A 23,465-nucleotide genomic window follows, 5' to 3' on the forward strand; every position below is an offset into this window, starting at 1 on the left:
AGAGTGGACATCCCTGTCTTGTTCCTGATCTTAGGGGAAAGGCTTCCAGTGCTTCCCCATTGAGAATGATATTTGCTGTGGGCTTTTCGTAGATGGCTTTTAAGATGTTGAGGAATGTTCCCTCTATCCCTACACTCTGAAGAGTTTTGATCAGGAATGGATGCTGTATTTTGTCAAATGCTTTCTCTGCATCTAATGAGAGGATCATATGGTTCTTGGTTTTTCTTTCTCTTGCTGATATGGTGAATCACACTGATTGTTTTACGAGTGTTGAACCAGCCTTGTGTCCCGGGAATAAATCCTACTTGGTCATGGTGAATAATTTTCTTGATGTATTGTTGTATCCTATTGGCTAGTATCTTGTTGAGAATTTTTCTGAATTTATTCCTAATATTAAACAGCAAGAGCTGGACCTTCTTTCATGGTGGAAGGATTTATTTTGCACTCCATGATGAACATGTTTATGGGCAGAGCAGGTGGGCAGTGCTTTATGTTGTTTGGCATTTGAGGGAGCAGCAGTAAAAGGTGCATCAATAAATCATTGCTTTTCTTTCCCTATCTGCCCAAACAGCTCTGTTAATCAAAACTTTAAACAAAGTGATAGTTGAGCTCTCTATTCAATTTTGCTTCGAGTCGTTAAAGTTGGTTATACACAAACTCTCAAAGGCATTATCTTGCTGGACCAGTTTTGAATTAATAATAATCATACTGCATATGTAACCAGATAGGGTAGTTCTTCGTGCTTTATCATCATTAACACATTCTCCAGTCAGCCTAGTGGGATGGAGAGACAGTGGAGCCACTTTGATGAGGGGGTGGGAGAGGACCAGAGAGCAAAGGGTAAAGGGTATTTGAAGAAGTGGAGTCCCAGAGCCCAGAAAGACAAATGGAGGAAAAGAGGTGGATTTAGTACTTCTATGCTGAGAGCACCAACATTTGCTAAATGCTGAGAGGCTGGGTATAATTGTCCTACCTGATTTTTTTTCTTTTTTATAGAATTAGGAAATATTTTCATAACTTGCAAGTTATCATACTTCTCCATATTATTTTTTTATGTTAACCTTAACTATTCTCTGAGAGAATACAATTTATTAGAGGGACAAGACAGAGTGTAGGTTGGTGGCTGTAAGGCCTCAGGTGATTTGTTTCAAAATGAAGTAGTCATACATGTTCTTCTGCTGGGCAGGGCTCTCACTAGAGGTCTCTGTGCTTTGCTCCACTTTACATTTGGCCCATTTGATTGTGTGCCAAGACCTCCTCATGCTTTTCATTGCTTATTGCAGTCATTACCACAAGGTAGTAGGTGGACCAAAAATGTTACATTAGATGATTTTAGGAGACATGTAGATATTTTATAAAAAGACATTACTTGATAACTATTTGTTTCATGTAACTTAGAGAAAAGACGGAGCATATCAAGTGAGTTAATGTAATAATGTAAGATTTCTTTTGAAACAAGATTCATACATGAAGATTTCAGTGAGTTCCCAAAGTGGATGTAAGCATGCCTTTGTTTTTGGACCTCCAACTGCATGCTAAAATATAAAGTACATGCACACAATTTAAAAAGTTAATAATGGCTAAAGGTGTATAATACCAGCCATTTCCTACCCTGTCAACTTTTCACTAAAGAATTATCTAGCCCCAGATATCTGTAGTGCTGAGGTTCAAAAGTCCTGTGGTAGATGAAGTTTTAATTCTTTTAGACCCCACCCCAACCTACACATACAGTTAAGTTGCTACTTTAGTAAAGATAATAGTGAGTGTTTACATTGTTATTATGTATATATGATTAACTAGAAGCAATTAGTGATTGTAATTACATTTCTTTTTTTTTTTTAAGATTTTATTTATTTATTCATGAGAGACAGAGAATGGCAGAGACATAGGCAGAGGGAGAAGCAGGCTTCTCGAGGGGAGCCTGATGAGGGACTTGATCCCACCACCCCGGGATCACGCCCTGAGCTAAAGGCAGATGCTCAACCACTGAACCACCAAGGCTTCCTTGTGATTACATTTCTTTCCTTGCATGGCTTTTTACTTTTCCTGAAGTTATTAATTACCTTATTTTTTATAGTGTCATTTGCAATCCATATACTGAAAATTCTTTCCCATTTTGACATATCAAAAACTTTCTCTAGTCTCCTTCTCACATGATACTTCGCTTGTAAAACTCTCTGTCTTCTTGCTCCAAACTGGTTAGTCAAGATTTGGGGCTCAACTATCACCCTGGAGTTTCTCTTTGTCATTGTGTAGTAGGATCTACTGTTTCTCAGATTCTATGGCTTTTTCTTTTAGGGTTTTCCTGCTTATTTTACTGCAACATATCCTCCAGTAATTTCCTAAGGAAGAATACATTGGAAGCAAATTTTATGATCCTTTACATGTATGGCAATATCTTTCCCTTGTCTTCCCATTAGATCAACTGCTTTTTGAGTATAGAATCTTCAATTGGAAATAATGTTCAATCTGATTTTTAAAGGCATTCTGCTGGCTTCCAAGATTGCTGCTGAGAAGTTTGATGCCCTAACCTTTAATTCCTTTTAAAAATTTCACTTTTTCTTTTTTTTTTTTTTTTTTTTTTTTACTAAAAGTGTTCAAAATTTTCTCTTTATCATTTATCTTCTCAAATCTCATGATGCTCTTTGGTGTGGGTTTCTTTTCATCCATTTTGTAGCCTACTCATGAAATCCTTTAATATAGAAATTTTCATATTTCCTAAATTTCTGTACATTTTCTCTTTCTGGAAATCTTATTAGTAAAAGTTGAATGTCCTGGATTGACCTTTAAAATCTTTTTTCTTTTATGTTTTATATCATGTTGGGAGATTTCCTTAACCTCATCTTCTATATATGCCATTTAAGTCAAAATCCATTTAAGCAACTATCTTTTTCATATACAAGAATCCTTTTTGTCTCTCATTGCTCCTTTCATAGCATCTTGTTCTCTTTCTGTTTGTAAAGTTTTGCTTGGTTGCCTGCACTATCTCCTTCTTCTGCCTTTTATTTTTATGTACTTAGATTATAATCTTCCATATTGGAGGTTTTTTAATGTAGTGAGTAATCTTTGGTTGGTATTTGGTTTTGGACGAAGGTCTAGATGGCTTGGTAGATGCCAGTGTAGCTTGTTTGTGGGGGGCTCATTCCAGGGTAATTACAGGGAACTAAACATTTTGGGGTGGAGTTTCCTAATGTCAATATATGAATATATTGCTTATTATTATTATTTTCTACCAAAATGAAATTTCCAGGCTTCTGCCTAATTTGAGGGTCATGTGGGCAAATGCCCAACTATCTACATTATGCATGTGGTCTCGGGAGGAGTTGACACAGGCAGATGCTCATTATGGTGCCTCACTGCTCTGAGCTGTACTTGCTGCTCTGTGTCCTGACTCTCTCATTAAATGCCTCAGGAAATAAGACTCCAATCTCCTGTCTAGACATCTCCCCCTTGTATCTCGTCTGCACATCATTCTAAATCTTATTAAAGTCTAGCTTGAATAAAGTTATACATGCATGTTCTGGCCTCCCCTGTCAGACTGTGGGTCCTGGAAAGACTCAATCTTGTTTATGTTTGGGTCTAACAACTGCCAGGAACTTGGTAGGTACTCAGAAAATGCTTGCTATATTGAAATAAATTGGATTTTGCTCATACAGACTGTTTTTCAGTTCCGAATTTCAGGCTGAAGCCCAAATTGCTTCAAAGTGTTCTTCCCCTACCCACATAGTTACTGTGGACACTGGACACTTAAAAATTTTGGGATAAAGCCTAAGATAAGTCAACTTATTTTATTCTGTGATTCTACAAAGTTTAAAAACATTAACAAAATAAAAGTACAAGAACTAGGGGCACCCCGGGTGGCTCAGCGGTTTAGCGCCGACTTCAGCCCAGGGCCTGATCCTGGAGTCCCCGGATCGAGTCCCACATCGGGCTCCCTGCATGGAGCCTGCTTCTCCCTCTGCCTGTGTCTCTGCCTCTCTCTCTCTGTGTCTCTCATGAACAAATAAATAAAATCTTTTTTTTAAAAAAGTACAAGAACTTTTGATATTTTGATTATTTATGTTAGTTGAAGGTCTACTGAAATGTAGGAATTTCTAATTTTTAAATGTTTGGTGGCAAGATGGGAATTCCTTGAGAGTTTGCTGCAAGCAGCTCATTGTTTTTTATCTTGATTTTTATTCATTAATTTGACTTATGGTAACACTTCTTGTAATCCACGGGACATCAGTCATATTTATGTAATTAAGGATATGTATAGAGCAAGTCCACACAGTTTGTGGTCTCCATTCTATCCCTTGTTGCCATCAGCAGTGGCATGTCACCCTTAGAGAAGGAAGGATAATTAGCCTGACCCACAATTTCTCTTGGCACATTCAGGAGCATGGAATTTTACTCCAAGCAGGATGAAAGCTTTGTGTCAGGGTGTGTATGTATTTTTGCACTATTCCACACCAGGAAACTTGGTGGAAGGGAAAGAAAGGTGTCAGGCTGGGAAGGCCACGTGTGAAGTCTCAGCTCTGTCACTTAGCCCTCTCAGTGCTATGAACTGGAAAGTGATAGTGTCTTCCCTGACTTTCCCAGCATCTGAGCCATAGAGGAAGCTGAAAGAGGCAGAAAAGCCAACTTATAAGCCATTCTTTTGTGATGGAAGATCATACACTTTTTTTTTTTTTTTACAGTTTAAAATGACTCATCATACCTGAAGCCTGTTTGTCCAGAAGACACATTTGATCAGATCCAGTCTTTGGAAGACCCATTCTGAAATCTCCCACTTTGTGTCCTGAGACTAGGAACCCAGCGGTAGAACTTTGTGGTGAGTTGTCCTTTCTTCCTTCTGAGGTTCTATCTCCCTGTGCCAGTTGGGGGTTGTATCCATCACTTCCTTGTTTAATGGTCTATTCAAGACATGTTTATCAGTACCAGCTGTATGTCAGTTAGCTGAGAAGAGCTGAATGGTGAATAAAACAACTGTCTGTACTCTTGTGGAGATAGCAGTGTCATGAGTGAATGGCAGTGCAAAGGCCCAGGGGCAATAAAGGGCTGAATGCATGAAAAGTGGTTGTTTAGATGCAAATTGGGGAGAGGAGGCCAGGGCAGGCATTCACAACCTTATAGGCTATGGATATGGGTTTTAAATCTTATGAGCAGTGGCCAGATAGCAGTGGCATATTTTAAGTAAGAGAGTGACATGATCAAATTTGCCTTCTAAAATGATTATATTAAATTTTGCATGGGGATGAAGGGAGTGTAGTAGCAAGGAGCATTCGGAGGCCACCATGTAGTCTGGATGCATAGCCGTGGTGCCTCAGACCAGGGCATTAGCAGTGGAAGTGAAGGACACTGGAGAGCTTCTAGATGCATTGGGGCAGTAGGATTTGCCAGTTGCTGTGATGGGCTGGATGGGCAGTGGGGTGAGAAGGGGTGATAAACATGGCTTTCAGATTGCTGGCAGAGATGACATAATGGAGGGGAAAGCCCCACTTCCTCAGATGAGAAAGATCGAAAAAAAATCAGGTTTATGGGTAAGATTCAGATTCAGTTTTGGACCAAAGCTCAGTTTTGAGTTTGAGCTACACCTAAACATGAGGCAGAGTTCAGGAGAGAACTCAGGGCTGGCTTACTCATTCTTTTACTCACTATTTGGTTTGAGAGTTCTTGTGTTGAAGCATGATTTAAACACAAGGCAGTGATTTACACAATATGATCATGAGATGACTTTACGGGGTAAGAATAACAGTTGCTTCTTTCTGCAAAAGGCTTTTGTGTGGCAAGTGGCTGCCTAGGCAGTGGTTGCTATGGTTGTTAGTCAAGCATTTTGTGCATTTAGCAGAAGGTGAACCATGTGAACTTTTGATGCCCCTGCCTAGGTGTGGTATTGGGGTTGGTCCTGATAAAACAATGGATCGGAGTCTCATAAACAGGATGGTGGTGATGATGATGGTTATGGTAGTGATGGTGATGGTGGTAGAAATCATAGTGATTGTGGTAGGGCTGGTGATGATGTACCACTGGACTCAGCCAGTATGTGTTCAGTAGATTTAAGTTCACACCCAATCCCCTGATTTCTATTTTATGTGTTCATTTTTCTGGCAGGAGGCAGAAAGAGTCTGTGTGTGAAACTCAGCTGTTTCAGATATAGGATATGTTCTTGGTAACCATTTGTTCTCATTACTACGGAGCCAAAAACATTTCATCATTCACTTAGTAAATGTAGGGCCCTTGGAGGTGGGAATATGCCTAGAAAATATTTCAAAAACCCTTTCTCTTTCATCATTATCTATATAACAGTGTCTGTTTCTTCAGTGGATATCATTTATAATGAGAGATGTTTATCTGCATGCCTTCAACAGACAAATTGTGTCATTAAGAATACTTTCAAAGAGGATGTTCTGAACTGAGTGATGTAGGTTATTACTGGTGTAAAATTCTTTCAAATTCATTTATTTTACATGGCCTATGAGGCCCAGAAGTCACTCTGTTCTCTTAGGGGTAACAGGCAGATTATTTCAAGAGCTTAATACTTTTTTGAATTTTTTTAAAATTTTGGTTGTTCTGGGGTTGAAAGCTACAGAGAGGAGTGATATGCCTGTGTGTGAATCTTTCCTATATTTGGAATGGGCTGATCTTTTTAATTTTTTTCTGATAGATTGTTGGCTGCTTGGGATTGCAGATGCATCATTAAGTTATTGCATTTAAATTTAGCTCTTGTTCTCACTCTGGAAGGGAATGGAATGTTTGAATTATTTCACCACGAAGGGAGAGCAATTAGAACATAGATCCTCATGACTTTTTGAAACAGGAGGTCTGGTCAGTGAGCCTAAGTGAGGGCTGTGCATCTGACTCAGAGGAGGAGATTCGCTGAGAGTTTCTTCAGTCTGCAGGAGGTTAAAATGGCCTTAAACATACCTGAACCATTGCCAGGGTTTGGGCTCTCCGAGGGCAGCATTTTACATATAAATCTGTAGTGGTCTTTGCTCTCAATACTGGCAATTCCATCCTTCAAACAGGAGTTGGGGCTCCTCTGTGTGAATAAATCATTAAAATATTTATTCCCTGAGCTGGGGGGAAGTTATGTCACCAATGATACTTGCACAGAGGTTGAATTTGTGTCAGCATCTTAAAAATCATATTCCTTTGTCAGATGTTAAGGGCAGGAGGTGCTTGTTGGAGTCTCATGTCACGGGGTGTGGAAAGTGAAAAGCTGATACCGTGTAGGATGTTCCCATTCCTACCCCGTCAGCAATCGCTGTAAACAATCGGGTGTCCCCCTCTCTGGATTTGCAGACTTGCTCCAATGTGAACACAAATACACACATAGACGCAGTGTCTTGGTATATGGACAAATATGTACACACAGAGTGGGGTCTGTATGGATGTGTGTACACGCATTTATGCATATGTGTGTCCAACTACATACATACTCTGCCCTGAGATTTTTACAATCAACTTTTCATGACTCAAGCAGTAAATTGATACATTTGATTTGTAAAAACTCAAGTGTCTTTTTACTCTCTCCATTTTACTGAGTTAACCACTGTCAACAATTGGGTCCTCTGGACACTTTTCTACATATTTACATGTGTATGTGTTGTGCAGCCACAGAAAGTCTGTCATAATTTTGTATGTGCTTTAAAGAAAACCATATGGATTTTATGCAGATTAGCATTTTTCTGTTTTTAGAATATTTCACAGAGATCTTTCCATATTAGTATATTAGCATGCTACATCATTCTTTTAAAGTTTCTGCATATTATCTAGTGGTATCCCTATGCCATAGTGTCTTGGCTTAGTCCTTCCAGAGCAAACCTGGGATGGGGATTCAAGTCAAAGTGGCTTAGTTGCATCAGAAAGGATGAATACTTAACATTTACATCAACATGAATGCAATTGGAGGGTATTATGCTGAGTGAAGTAAGTCCATCAGAGAAAGACAGTTATATGGTTTCACTCATATGTAGAAAAGAAGAAATAGCACAAAGGATCTTGGGACAAGAGAGGGAAAACTGAATGGTAAGTCATGAGAGAGGGAGAAAAACCATAAGAGGCTCTAAACAAATAGGTTGCTGGAGGGGAGGGGTCTGGGGAAGTGGGATACCTGGGTGACGGGCACAAAGGAAGGCATGTGATGAGATGAGCACTGGGTGTTATACACAACTGATGAATTATTAAACAATACATCCTGAAACTAATGATGTACTATATGTTGGCTAATTGAATTTTAAAAAATAAAAGAGTTCACATAAAAGTCAGACAGGAGGGCCTAAGTAATATCAAGACCTATGAGGTTCCCATACAGGACCTCTTCAGATTATTCTAAGCCTCAGTACCATGTGCTGGTTCAGGCCAGATTCAGAGACAATAAAAATTATTGTTAAATAGAAAAAAACCCAAACCAAAAACCAATGTAGCTTAGTTGCAAGGTGATGTCTGGAAACTTTGGGAGGGCAGCAGCGTTGAGGGGGAGAAGCCAAGCAACGATGGGAGGAAGTCAGCGTAGGGCATGCCATCCAGCTGGTGTTCACTGTGGATAGTGGGGCTCTCCCGTCCTGTGGAGGGGCCCCTGGAGATAGCCAGGCACACCCTGGACTCACCCTAATTGAAGGATGAGGGTCTGGGGTGTTTATCCACTGCCAACACCCTGCTGCTATTGGTGAGGTGGACTTCCAGGTGCATAAACGTTCAGTTCTTGTTTGCCTGCAGGTGTTGGTGGTGTTACTATGCATGGAGTTAACAGTAAGGGACACTGTGTGGTCTGCCCCTGCTGCTGAGTGCCTGACATGCTAGCCTTTATTAACATGCATATAGTCAACTAACTGTGATCAGTTATCTAGCCACAACCCTAATCACGTGTAAGTATTACCAGCAGTGCTGCAGCAACATCTTCATCCACACTTACCTGTGTACATGTTATTCTAGGACATGTGCAAAGGTGCATATGTTTGTACATGCATTGAAATACATAGAAAAGTTGAAATTTAAAACGAGGAAAATGTGTGTATTTTCATCATAATCTGCTTTTTACTTTTTATTTATTTTTTAAGGATTTATTTATTTATTTATTTATTTATTTATTTATTTGAGAGAGAGGGGGTGGAGAGCAGATGGAGAGGGAGCGAATCCTCAAGCAGACTCTGTGCTGAGTGCAGAGCCCCACCTGGGGCTCAATCCCAAGACCTTGAGATCACAACCTGAGCCAAAATCAAGAGTCGGATGCTTAACTGACTGAGCCACCAGGTGCCCCATAATCTGCTTTTTAAATTCAGTCATGCATTACTAATCCACTCAGTTGCAGGGACTGCTCCATATTCATGCGTGCGTGTGGACTAACCTCCTGACTGTGTACATACATCATAGGTGTTCAGTCAATATTTGTTGAAGCCAGGAGTCATTGATGTGGGAAGGAAATGACCTATTTGTATCTTGGAAGATTGGCCTACACCATCTGTTCTTTAACTGCGTCTTGGATAAGTGGTATTGCTCCTTCCTCCTGGGGTTGCTCAGAGCTGGGAGCTCTTGCAACAGCCACTGGGGTTGGAGAGGGAGCAATTTTGTCTTCTCTGCCTCTGGGGAGCATTTTCTCTGGATGGGTCCTGGATGAGCTGCCAGGCCATGGCTGTCGGGTTGGTGATGGCAGTGCCTCAATCCAGCAGCCAACCCAGTATTTCCAGAATGTTCTACAGGTTACAGAATAGACAAAAACAGGCAATGGGACCCAAGTACAGTCCTGTATTTCCTGGGAAAAATATAATTATTTTTTAGAAAAAAAATGTAACTATCACGTAACCAATAGTTTCATGGTGGCAATATAAAGTTTCCTTTTTCAGTATCTTTATGTCCATAAAACATATATTCTTGTTTAAAGAAAAAGAATAAGTTAATAGTTGGTACACAGAAATGGAAAAACTTGTGATGTCTGGGTAAGTGCCTTGTGAGCTGCACGGCCCCCATGCCCCAGGACCACGCCAGACACATCCCTCAGACATTGCCGTCCACAAGGTTCCAGGCCTCGCTTATGGTCAGGGCTTCAGGACAGACTGTCTTGGCATAATGTTGTTTGTGTGGAAATGTCTAGGCAAAACGGCTCTTAATGTCATTATTCTTCATGACTAACACAATTATGTATCTTAAATTCCATTTCTTTCTTTCTTTCTTTCTTTCTTTCTTTCTTTCTTTCTTTCTTTCTTTCTTTCTTTCTTTCTTTCTTTCTTTTTTTTTAATAGACAACTCAAGATGGAATGGGCTCTGTTGATACCAAAATCTTAGTGCCAATTACAGTCAAACAATCACTGGTGCTGCTCTGGGCCTGTCAGGGCATGTATGTGATACTGGCGTACCTTCTGTGTGCTTGGCCCGTGCAGTAATGGTCCTCGGCTGGCCTGCAAGGGCAGTGAAGAACAAAAGGGAGTGCAAATATGTTTGGCAGGGTCTTCAGGAACTTCTATGAAGCTCACAATTTCAGCTCTGGCATATGGGTCTTGATAGCGTCTGTTTCACTCTGGTCTCTTGGCAAATCCAGACCCTGCAATGAAGATTACTTGGCTCCTTTTTTCCTACAGAGTAGAGAAAGGAGGCTGTGGATGTAGCTAAAAGGTCTTTGGGGGCACTCTGCCCTGTGCTATTGTATTTATCAGAGAGACTTAATGACTGGTAGAGTTGAAGAGAGAGTAGTGTTAACTTCAGGAATGGCTTGATCCAGGAGCTCAAACAATGTTTTGGGAATGAATGTCTGTTTCCTCTGTGTTGGCTTCAGTTTTCATAAGAGCCCCTCAATCAAGGACTTAGAGTTCACAGGCCTGGTGCTATTTCCCGACCATCTTGACACATCTACAGTTAGGCTCAAGAAAGGTAGGCAGAACTTTGTACCATCACAGTGTGGGCTTCCTACTTTGTGGTCATGAAGGAGATCCCCCCAAAGTCTATTACCTTAACACTCATCTTTAAGAAGTGCCATTTCCTGAATCCCTGTGATCAAGTTCAAGACTTTCCAAGTTCCTCTAAGGTTCTCTGTGGAAGAGGGATCATGCTCCCTCTTTATTGTCAGGCTACCTCTTCCTCCTGCATAGCCATTTTTGCTGCGGCACACCTCTCCAGCCAGCCAGCCTGCACTTGTAGGTCCCAGGGATCTGGGTTTGTAGGTTCCCATGTGCTCACTGGGCTGCCTTGGGTGGTCCATTCTGGATCCCATGGAGGTCTGCTATGGGCTGAACTGAATTCTCACAAAGATGTTGGAGTCCTAATGCCCAAGACTTCCAAGCGAGCACAGTGTATGACTATATTTAGGAGAGAGGATCTTTTTAGAGGTAATCAAGTTAAAAAGAGGTCATTTGTATAGAACCTAATCCAATCTCAAGGACTGGTATCCTTATGAAAGGGGAAGTTTGGCTACACAGACAGACATGTGCATGAGAACACCATAGGAACATGAAAGCAGAGACCATACTGATGTTGCCATGAGCCAAGGAACGCCAAGGACTGCTGGCCATGACTGGAATGCCGGGAGACGGGCCTGGACCAGACTCTGGTCCTCAGGCCTCCAGAACTGGGACATAACACATTTCTGTTTGTGGAGCTGTGTTACGGCAGCCCTTGCACATGAATGAGGCTCTGGTGCCAGCAGCATGATCTAATTCCATCTCAAGAAGAGGAAATTTCTAGCAGAAGCAATGGGAATTGAGGGGGCAGGTGTAAAGGGATGGTCCCTCTGTGTGGTCCTGCCCGGAGGAATCTGCTCAAACCACTGGTGTTGGTCTTTGGGTCCCTTGGCTCAAGACCTAAGTTCAAGGGGCTGGTGTTCAGTCAGCAGGATGTGGCTGGAGAAGCAAGGGTGAGGCACCTCCACTGCCATTCTCAGCAGAGCCTTTGAAGCACAACCATGGTGCGGGGCTAGAAGGAAGGTGAGTGGAGCCCCACAGTCCTGTACACCCTGTTGTCATGAGGACCCGGGAGCCTTTTTCTGTTTTCCTGCATTGAATCACCAGGGTCAGGGGGCAGATTGCAGAGAAATGCCATCATGTTGTGTGTGGCCGTGAGTGGGGCCCATGATACCTCCAAGAGCCGGGGTAAAGAGGGTTCCATCCCACAGTGTGCTACCCACAGGCCGCCTCCTTAGTGATGCTGTCTGGTCACCATGTCTAGCCCTCAGTAGTTTTGGATCTGCAGTCCATCCAGGGCTTTTCCCTGTCACCAATTAGTAACCAGGCAACAGCGCATTTGCTACCGCAGATGCCGTCAGCAGGGCCCAGCCAGCTGCCAAGTACCAACAGAGGGGCCTTGGGTTCTGAGAGGAGACTCATAAGGGAACATGACCACTGGTGGAGCTTAATGTTTAACCTGTGGCCGCGGCCTGCGTCTGGTTCCCATGACCACGCGGCGTTGTTAGATGGACTAACTATCCACTCCAGAAACAAGTGGCCATGCATCTCCCACCTCACATTAAAGCATCCCAGGTGCCTTGATCCAGGACGACAGCTTTCTAAAACCTTCCCTTCATCTCGTTCCGTATCGGGTCAGCATGGGTTGACTCCTGTGCATGAGCTCCACTCTGCAAATGAGAGGTTTAGGGTTCTTAGGATGATGTGGAGGATCCCATGGTAGGTAAAGGGCCCCATCAGCTTGGTTCTGGGAGAGACAGACGCACACAGGCTGCCCATCATGAACCACAGCGATTCGTTTTGTGCAGTGAGTAGCCCATTTCATGGCACTCTATGCTACCAGAAAGTATGTCTGTCCATCTGTCTGCCTGCGGTTTGTGTGACCTGCTGGGACATACACTCCATGAGGGCAGGGGTACTGTCTTGTTCCTCAGTATTTCCAGGAATGGGAATGTTGCTCTGACACATAGCGAGCACAGAAGCTTGTTGAGTAATTGGGTGACAGATTGAACATGTACGAACATACCGGAAGACGTACTTCTTTTTCCAGTTTTGTCAATTTGATGCCATGATCTGCAAGTAGCTTCCTGCTAGGTAATTATGTTTTCAAACATTGTAACTGTCTCAGCAACAAGCCTGTGAACTTGGGGCTTTTAGATAGAAACTCCTCTCTGGTGAATGTCTGAGGTGGAGGCTCAGACTCCCTGCCTCCGCACCTCTGCAGATGGGCTGTGTGTCACCCTGACACTGGGTGTGACTTGCGGGTCTCCTACACCCTGTTCATGTACAGCCTTCCACACAGCTCCTGTTGCTGGAATTCTCACTTTAAGGTCATTTACATTATGAAGTATAAAAAAATATTTCTATCTCCATGCTTTCGGAGAAAGCTTTATACTTTCAGTCCTTTGTGAAATCCCATCACCTTCAGGATGTTTTTTCAAACGTGTCCACCCCGGGGTAGGCAGAGAGCTGCAGCTCACGTTCCCTGGGATGAGGATCGCCTGCTGAACACACCCCACACTGGGGAAGTGTAGGACGGAAAAGCTAAGAGGAGAGGAGAGGGCAGGTGGGCGGGGAGTTCCAGTCACTACCCAGAAGCTGTCCTGCTCTGCAGAGACCATCCTACCCTCATGAGATCTGTGACTTGGGAAACTCTATGCCCATTTTACTTAGAGTGCTTCTTGCTAGGAATAATAGAAACTTCATTCAGCGTGGCTCAAACAGGGAAGAATACTTTGGGAGACACAGGGGAAGGAAGTCCAGGTTCGGCACAGGCCTCCAGTGAGATCCATTACATCACCTATTGGTTCCCCCTGTTTGTTGCTCTCCTTCCTGCCTTCCACAGGGCTTGCTCTATCCTGACATCTATGCTCCCAGGAACTGCAACGCGGTAGCTGTGATGGGCTGCCCTCTGCACATCCACCCCCCAGATAAAGGTATGTTCAAATCCTAAGCCCCAGCCCCGTGAATATACCTTATTCAGAAATAGAGTCCTTGCCAACATAATGAAGCTGTAACTTAAGATTGGGGCAGGCACCAAATCCAAGGACTCATATGTTCTTAAGGTCATGCAAAGACACAGAGACAGGGTATTTATCTCTGTTCAAGTGGATAAGTAGAGATGAGATGGAGTTTTGGGTTTCAATGGATGGCTAGCCACAACTTTTGTTTTCAGGTAAGGAACAGTCAACTCAGTCTGACTTAAGCAAAACAGGGTATTTATTGAAGGAATGATTTTAGGAAAGGTTGGATTCAGAGACTGAAGTGGCATCATCAGGATTTATAGTCTCTTTCCGTTTCCTGCCCCACCTTCCTTCTGTACCAGCTGCCTCTCAGCACACTGTTCCCATGTGGTGGCCACTAGCAGCTCTAGGCTGACCTCTTATCCTTGCAAACTTAAGTGGGAAGAAGAAGCTGTTTCTTACTGATGCTTCAACAGAAGTCCCAAGATCGTCCCTGATGGGACATGCTTGGCAATCAATCTGAGACATAGTCTGTTCCTTGAACAATTATTTGGCTGAGGACAGGTGGCACTTTGGCTAGGCTGGGGTCATGTCCCCACTGTGGATTGAATAGAAGAACAGAAAATTCCCAGAGGGAAATTGGGATATTAGAACCAGAAGGATTGGGAATGCATGCAGAGCAAACCAAGACAGATTCTTCATAGAAATAAATACACCGGGTTGGGTGACCAAGAAGGGCTTCCCGGAGGAGGACTAGAGGCCCAGGAGAAGAGGGAACAGTTCAGTTATCAGACATTACACAGCTCCTACTCTGTATACTGTGAAAGATTTAGGAAGGAGTAAGGCATATTCATTCATATCAGAATGAATCTGATATGGTAAGAAGGCCATATGGGTTCAGAAAAGTGGTAACCACTCATGCCACTGGCACAGGAAGAAGGTGGGTAGCCAGCATGATCGTTAGGGATGGTTAGAGCAGGGAGTTGGAAACCTAGGGGTTTGGAAGATAGATGATAATTTCATTTGTTTCACAAACGTCTATCTATGAGGATCACCACCTCCATGACCTTTTCCCTATCTGTTCAGCATCTTTCCTACCACTTACAATACAATTCTATGTTATTTACCATTAACGTGTTAAGTCTATTTGAGAAAGAAACTGTGTATCACCAGACTGAGTGGGACATCTTGCTAGAAATACAAGGTAAAAAAAAAATAGTTAAAATCAACACAAGGAAGCCAACATGGTTACTCAGATCCAGCTGGATTCTGGTTACTGAGATCCAGTGCACGGCTTCAACCCAGATGTTACAGAGTCAAATACGTTTCAGCTCCAACAGAGTCCTCCTCATTGAAAAAAATAAATAGTAGAGAGACTATAAAAATAAGCAGCACATGCTGTTTATCTGTAAATCAATGATTAATGAAGTGTGTACCTGAAAACACGTTGGGTACAGAGAAGGAGCCATCCCATCCCCGCCATATGCCTTTCCTTTGGTGAAGGGGGGTATGGCTCTCATTTCAGCTGAAGGTTCGGGAAAGTGGGCAAAGAGGGCTCTTGGCCATGTCAAGCATTTAGGTGAATATGTAGGTTCTGACATTCACAGCAGGTGCCTTCCATCCTCAAAAGTCTACAGATAGACCCAAGTCCTGAATTAATAGGATTTGCACAAATTCAATTATTTCTTCAGAGCACGCACAGCTTATGTTGTCTGGACAGCTCAGAGATATTGTCCAGGGGTTAGAAAAATGTGGACTTATTAACTGATCTGTAGATCTCTGAGTCTTTTTGGAACTTTAAGAAGCTCACAGATACCTAAAGCAATTTTGCAAATGAAGAATTAATGATGTTCGCGGGGCCCTTAGTTAGCAGTTTCTTTGCCCATCGCAGTATCAGCCATGGGGCTTAATCTATTGTCCAAATAATCATTCATGCCTCTTATAATCAGCACTCAGTGTTTCCTCTTAATTACATCCACTGCTTCTTTAGCCAGGTCAACACAAAAAGTCCGAGAAAATCAGGTTAAATGTTAGACTGTTAATTACCCTTTAAAAAAGAATGGATATGTCATTGGGAACATCTTTCACCCAGGGCTGGGCCCTGCTTGGGTGGGTAATATGAAGACCTACTCTTGTAGGGACATTAGGAGGTCCTTCCTGGCATTGGCCCCCTCTGTCGGCAGAGGTGCAGACCTGGGATAACAGAGGACAGACCAGAGAGGGCATCTCCTCGATTCGCCACCCCCACCCCCCCAGGGCAATGGGGGAGAGACGCACGGATGGCTTGCACCCACAGTTCTTCTGGGACAGATGAGCCTCCAGGGCAGTGGTGTCATATGCAGGGGGTGCTGAAAGTTTGCGAGGGCCGGCCCACAACTCTCTGAGTTTCTCGATTCATGAGACTCAAGGGAAGCAGACTCTACCCTGATGCTACAGACAGAATATGTGGCCTGGGCCAGCTGCCAGGTGCCTTCTGCCCCTCTAGATGCTGTCAGAGCCATATGTATGGCCTGGGTCAGTCCAGTCAGAGCAGCTTTGGGGATTGTTGCCACGCTGCCATAAAGGTATACTCCATCTCCTGCTGGATGTGGATGAGAAAGCTGAAAATGCCTGGATCTATCAGCAGCTAGCCTGGAATCATGTGGGGAGTGAGGTATGGAAGCCAGCTCTGAGGAAGGCAGCCTCGACCCATGGGAAGAAACTGAGCATTGTTATCCAAGCCACTTGATCTAGCCCTACCGGAAGCCCTTTGCGTTGCTCTTAGCAACTTAAGATGTCGTAACCAACACACACGAGACTGCCGACCTCTTGCCTATGGCACACATCTCTGATTCTCCACGTGCTCTTTCCTGCCAAGCCTGGTCTCAGCCCCTGAATCCTCAGTGCTGTGCTCTAGGCAGTCTGTAGCATTAAGTCAAGCTGACACAGGATGAGACCTGTCACTTCTGCCCACAGATGGAACTGGTACATCCTTAGAGCCAGCGTGACCGAGCTTGTATTGAACTCCTAGCTCATACCCCAGGGCAGTGTTTGCTAGGAAAAAACAGTGTAGTCTGGTGAAGGGAGACATGCTATCTGCACGTGGACAGACCTGGATTCAAATCCTGGTTGCATCTCTTACCAGCTACGGGATGAGGGCTTAGGCTTCAGTGTCCCTGAGTCTCATGTCCCTTCATGTTCACAGATGGGGTTTTGCTCTTCCTTTGGAGGAGTTCAGTGCAGCAGAGCCTGGAAAGGCCTCGAGGCCAGGCCTCCCTCCCAACTCCGCGAGTAGCAATGGGGTCCTAGCACCCCAGCCTTGGGCTGGCAGCTGACACCAGGTCTGGGGGACCAGAGTCCATAAGAGCTACAGTCCTTCCCTACTGGGCAGGGCTTTGTCAAGTTCTCTGTGGCCTCCATGCTGGAGAAGAGCTGCCCCTTCTTTGCTTCTGCTTCTTCTGGTTCTGTTTCCTGTCCAGCTCTTTGCCTGCTGCTTCCTGGAGATATAGAAAGAGTGTGACCTTGTCTTCCCACCTGAGCGTGCTCTGCCCTGCATGAACCAGGCAGGGCAGTTCCTAGGCCTCTGCCTATCTCATTCACTGCTGCCTGGAATAGCGCCTGGGTCATACAAGACATGTCCCAGGCCTTGACCGACTGGTGGATGGATTTACTGTGCCCGTTTCCTTAGATGTTAACACCTGAGGTTTAATGGATTTAACAATCTTGATGGGCACTGAGGGGGGCACTTGATGAGATGAGCACTGGTTGTTATACTATATGTTGGCAAATCGAACTCCAATAAAAAGATATACAAAAAAACAAGAGACACTAAAAAACAACAACAACAACAATCATGCTCATCATACAAGACTTGAGAACAAAAGGGTGATGCTCAGTAGATGCCGTTGTAGCTATTATTCTGGTAATTCTGCAACAGCATCAGCCACAAGCCCTACTGATGATGGTGAGAGCCAGAGATGGCAGTGAAGGGATGGAGATGGGGCAGCTGGTGAAAGGGACCGATGTGCACATGCACACGTGTATGCGTGTGTGTGCATGCATATGTGTGCATGTGTCTGGTCCTCTTCAGACATCTGGTATGGAAGAGGACACCCTGGACGACTGCCAACCTGTCCTATGGGACACGTGTAGGGTATCTGGTCTGTAATCGTAGACATCCTCTGCTCTTGGACATAGAGCACAGTCTGTAGGCCCCTTTAAAAATTCAACATATTTCTGCGTGTGTGCACCTGAGTGCTTCCCTCTCCCGACAGGTAGTAAGATTCACGCCTGCCAAAGGGGAGACATCAGATGCCTTTGTCCAGAGCCCAGGGTCGGGGACAGCTTCAGGGACGGGATGCTCACCTGTGGGGCCTCCCGGCCTCGCTGTTCTGGATGCGTCCACAGGGTCTTGCAGCCACGTGGGCAGAGGTTTGAAACCCATGCTCCTCCCCTCGGGGAGATGCCTATTGCTGGGCACGAAAAATGGTGTTCCCAGGATTTATTAGGCTTCTGTGTGCAGTTCCCCACCTAGACCCCTGTGTCGTGTTCCGTATGCTCAGGCAACACACGTGCCTCCCTGCACCCCTCTCTCCCCCTCCTGTAATGACACACAAGTCCCTGTACCTCCTGTTCATGCTCCCCCGGAGCGTGTTGCCTTGTGGATTGCAGCTAGGAGCTTGCTGTGTTGTCTCCTGGACACATGGTGGGGGAGGCACGGTGTTTTCGGAGGCCCCGCTGGCCCTGTCCCCACGCTGCCCCAACACTCTCCCGACGGATTCCTCCAGGTCAGCCCCGAGATGCAGCCTGTTTCCACCCAGGTGCCCACAGATATGGTCTTCTGAAGGACTGCCACTTGCCCCAGGCGGCTGGAAACATGGAAGCCCTGTCTGCCCGTGGGGAGCTGGTATGTTCATGCCAGAGGTGGGCGGGGGCCTTCTGTGAGCCCCTCGGGGTTCGCCAAGGCAGAGATCGGAGAGGGCTGGAGCAGGAGGCCCTTGTGGTCATCGGGGTCAGTGCTAGGTTCTGGAATGGTGGAGGGGAAAAGGGAGGACTCGGTGCCGTGGTGAGCGAGAAGGAGGCCGTCCCACCACGAGCCTGGCCCCGCCGGACAGCCCTCCTGCCCTTCATCTTACACAGCTTCCTCCAGGTCTTTCCAAACTGTCCGGGTTATGTTCTGTGGTGGAATGCACGGGTCTTGGACGGGTCTTGCACACCTGTGTGCGTGCAGATCACCTGTGCCATTGCAGTGGGGTGGGGTGGGGGGCGGTCAGAGGTGCTGCTACTGCAGGTGTAATCAGGGAAGAAGGCTCAGGAGATGGACTGGGAGATGTGGGACCCAAAGCAAACTGATGAGCATGTATTCTCCTCAGAGGCATTTGGTGTCTCGTTGCAGAAAACAAGGTGACAATCAGAGTCTAAAATAATCATGTGCTGTTTATTAGAAATGGCCAGGGCTGGTTGCCAAGGCGGCCAAGCCCATGATGCTCTCAGGCATCAGGACACCTCCCGGGAGGCTCTGCTTCCTCATGCAGCTTGCAGGCAGGCTTGGTGTGTAGGCGAAGCGGGGCAGGAAGTACGTGTCTCTCCTCTGGGAACCCTGGCTGGGGTGGGGAGGGGGGCTGTGCACAAAAGAGCTCTCTCCTCTAGGCCCACAGCTGCCATTCCTGCAGGCCCACTGGCGAGACCGGCTCCTGGCTGGTGATGGGAACTTGGATTTTGGGAAGGTCTTCACCATCCCCTAAATGAAAAGAGGGACTCATTGTGTCCAGACTGTACTTAGCATATGGTCCGTCCTGACCACCTGCTTTCCCTTGGGCAGTCTGGAATTTCAGATGTGCCAGGTAAGGGGTTCCAATGTGACCATCCCCCCCAAAGGTCCTGGGGCTGCATCTCTCGAGGTGCATCTTCCCTGCATCTTCCCTGGTGCAGCTCCTCACGTATTGTCACAGTTGAACATGACTCCATTGGGAGAAGATTCTGGAAGCTTTCTCTGACTTCCCTCACACTTGGCCCCATGCACCTTTGCCTGTTGCTGATTTTGCTCTGTGTCCCTTTGCTGTTAGAAGTCACAGCCATGAGCCCAACTGTATGCCGAGTTCGGTGAGTCTTGCTGGGGTTCTCTGTGCCCCAGGGTGGTCTCCACGACCCTGACACAGGGCTTCTTTTCATTTGTGGAGGAGCTGGCTCAAATCATTTCTGGTGGGGATTTGTACATGGCAGAGAATCTGGCCTACAGTGACCCGTGCCTTCTGGACCTGACGGTTAGCCCAAACCAAGCAGATAAGGGAGTGGGAGAAAAGGCGGCACCTTATAAAAAATCCAAAATGATTTTTTTAAAGTTATATAAGTGTAGGGCACCTGGGTGGCTCAGTTGGTGAAGCGTCTGCCTTCAGCTCAGGTCATGATCCCAGAGTCCTTGGATCGAGTCTTGCATGAGGCTCCCTGCTCAATGGGAGCCTGCTTCTCCCTCTCCCTCTGTCCCCATACCCCCACTCCTCTGGCCTCTCTCTCTCTCTCAAGTAAATAAATAAAATCTTTTTAAAAAGTTACTTAAATGTAGATGAAAAAAAAAATCCTCCCCTGGCCAACTGAAATACTCCTTGGGCCACACTTGAGCCTCTGATGACCTGAAGGTGAGGCCAATGGCACCTGCTCTCCAATTGGGACAGACTTACCAGTCATCCAAGGCAGGTGCTCTACTCACCTGTCTTCTCTGGTCAAGCGATGTGACCGTGCTCAATGGCCAGAGGTGCAGTGTGACCTGTCCTAGCCCCCGCCCTGTCGAGCTGTCTCTGGAAGACTCTGGTGAACACCTGATTACTGAGGGTCCCATAGCCTTTTTGGGAGGGATCTCCCAGGACTGTCCAGGAGAGGACTTCTCAGCGGACACACCAGACTGGCTTTGGGTACCAGATGGCATCCAAGGACAACCTTCCCCGACTTCCTTCTTCCTCTGGTTTGGAGTCATCCCTCAGAAGAGCCCTATATGTTGAAGAACTTCTCATCCAGAACATGTAAGGAGCTCATGGGTAGGCAATGGGCAGACACGCATCCTATGTCTGGTTTCCCAGGCACGAGCTCTTCATAAAGTGTGCAATTCATGGCATTTTGAGCAGGAATCCAAGACTTTCTATCGTGTGTGCCAGGGCTAGAATAGAGGTGTCTCAGGAAAGGTGGTCAGATGCAGTCCCAGGCCAAGGGCCTTCTAAATCATGACTGTGTAAACCTCCTGAACTTCCCATAGCACCCTCCCCCACCCCAGCAGTAAATCCTGCCTCTTAGGGGGTGGCTTTGCTGCCAGCACTGTTAATATCTATAATTTATAACTACGGTGAGGGCCTGGATCTGGCAGCCACATCTTTCAGCTGAGGACCAGAAGGCAGCATTGAGGATAAATAAAGCACTGGATGCTCAGTCTCCTGGTGGAGTCGAGGATGCAGGGACCAGGGAAACAGCCTGGGCTTTATGCATGTCACAGGCTGCAGCCAGAGAGACCAGGAGGAGAAGGCGGATGAGGGGAGGGGAGTGAGTTCTGGGAAGTCTCGCACTTCTGTGTCTCCCTGGGCCTGGGGCCCATCACTCCCGCACTGGCCCTTACTTACTGAGCGCTTGGATCAGATGATCCCCACTACCCTTTGGTTGAATCTTCTATGAGCCAGTCTTGCCAGAGATTTCTAACAAGTATGTGTTCCTACAGCATCACAGGCATCCTGGGAGGGCAGGTGGTTGATGCAATTTATAAGAGCATTTTGCTTGATTTCTTAAAAATAGAAAGAAGATTGATCTTCTATTGAGGTATAATTGACATATAACATTCTATTAGTTTCAGGTGTGCAATGTCGTAATTCGATATTTGTATATATTGAGAAATGATCCCCTGCAGCAAGCCTGGTGGACATCTGTCACCACATAGTTACAGAATTTTGTTTCCTTGTGTTGAGGACTCTTTCAGCTACTTTCAAACACACAGTACAGTATTACTAACTATAGTTAATAATGACATCATTTATCACTTATGGGTTCATGGGTCACAAAGTGTTCATCATTAATTTCATGTAGATTGCCAAGACATAAGATTTTGTTTTTACCCTTTTGTCTTGTCTTTCCTTATCAAAGAGGCAGAGGTTCACTGATTTAAAATATCTATTAAGTATCGACACACATAGTCAGGTTTTTTTTTTTTTTTGTTTTTTTAGAAATTATCCAACTGTGGCTCACGCAAGACATTGTAGACCCTCCCTGCTACAAACAAGTATGAACTTCAGAGATGAAGCCAGAGGCAAGCAGAGCAGACCTGAGAGGAGGAGAAAGGGGGGTGGTTAGGGCCCCAGGACTGGGGAAACAAAATATCAGCAGGACATTTTATGTTCCCCACCCAAAGGAAGGAGGGGACCCAGACCTGGTGTTTCCTGAGCTCTTATCTAGCATCTATTGCTAGATAAGTGCAGCCAGGGCAGCAGAAGGCAGCTACGCTTCTTCTGGATGGGATGGGGGTCCTTCTAATGGGACCAGGGAAGCCCTGCACCACAAGCCAGGGCCTAGACCAGTAGTCCTGCAGCAGTGAGTGTAGGGGGGCCAGCTCTCCATCCTGCATAGCCCGATTCCCCTTATCTCCCCTGGCCAGGGTCTTGACCGATCCAACAGTTACCTGGGTGCGGAGGAACCTCTTCAACCCTGTGGAGCTGGGACTGCCCTCTTCCACCCCAGACAGACCCAACCTCACCAGGTGGCCTGACCTGGAAAGTCCCTCTGACCCTGCAGGGTTCTTGAAACTTCCCTCAAATGCCCGGAAATGCCAGTGTTGCCAGGAGGCTATTTGCAATGGCTGGGTGGGCGCCGATTGCACAGGTCCAAGTAGAGCTGGCTTGTGTAGGATGATGTAAACAGGTCTATAGCTGGCAGCCCTGCTCGCGTCCAAGCCTCTCCTCCCATGTGTGCCTTGGTTCCATTGTAGCTTCCTGTCTATCCCTGTTGCCTGTAGTTTTTTTTAGTACTTTTTGAAAATTTTATTCACATTCAATTAATTAAATACAGTGTATTATAAGTTTCAGAGGTAGAGGTCAGTGATTGGTCAGTTGCATATAACTCATCACATTACTTACCCTCCTTCATGCCTATCATCCAGTTACGGTGTCCCCTACCTTCCTCCCCTCCAGGAACCCTGTTTGCTTCCCAAGTTAAGAGTCTCTCATGGTTTGTCTCCCTCTCTGATTTCACCTTGTTTTATTTTTCCCTCTCTTCCCTTATAATTCCGTTTTGTTTCTTAAATTCCTCAGATGAGTGACATCATGATAATTGTCTTTCTCTGACTTATTACACTAGTTCCATCCATAGCATTGCAAATGGCAAGATTTCATTTTTTATTTTTTTGATGGCTGAGTAGTATTCCATGTTGTGTGTAGTTTTGTTCAATTATTAGTCCAGGTACCTTGTCCACTCACTGGTGAAACCAAAGCATTTTCCATAGGCTCTTTCTGCCATAGCTTTTCCTCTTCCTACCCTGAGGCAAGGGAAGGTTGGGTATGTGAGCTTGGCCAGCTGGGAGTGCTCTAGAATCCTGTGTCTTTGTGGAGTGAAGCAAGGAGAACGTCAAGAGTTGGAGCATACCATCCTAGCAGCAAGTCCCTGTGTTAGGTGACAGGCACTTTCT

At 45.5% G+C, this 23,465-nt stretch overlaps 1 protein-coding gene across 4 annotated transcripts in view; it reads left to right on the forward strand.

The window, feature by feature from the left end:
- Positions 1-23,465, forward strand: part of RIMBP2 (RIMS binding protein 2) — a 225,179-nt gene that overhangs the window by 45,930 nt on the left and 155,784 nt on the right. For 3 of the 4 annotated variants that reach the window (XM_077875224.1, XM_077875222.1, XM_077875223.1), the window contains one exon: positions 4,680-4,813. The gene's annotated coding sequence lies outside the window, so the exon portion shown is untranslated. Of the gene's footprint in view, positions 1-4,679; positions 4,814-13,716; positions 13,808-23,465 lie in introns of all 4 variants that reach the window. The other variant, XM_077875225.1, reaches the window with a different exon arrangement.

The sequence above is a fragment of the Canis aureus genome, chromosome 27 (genome assembly GCF_053574225.1).
Source record: "Canis aureus isolate CA01 chromosome 27, VMU_Caureus_v.1.0, whole genome shotgun sequence".
Lineage (NCBI taxonomy): Eukaryota > Metazoa > Chordata > Mammalia > Carnivora > Canidae > Canis > Canis aureus.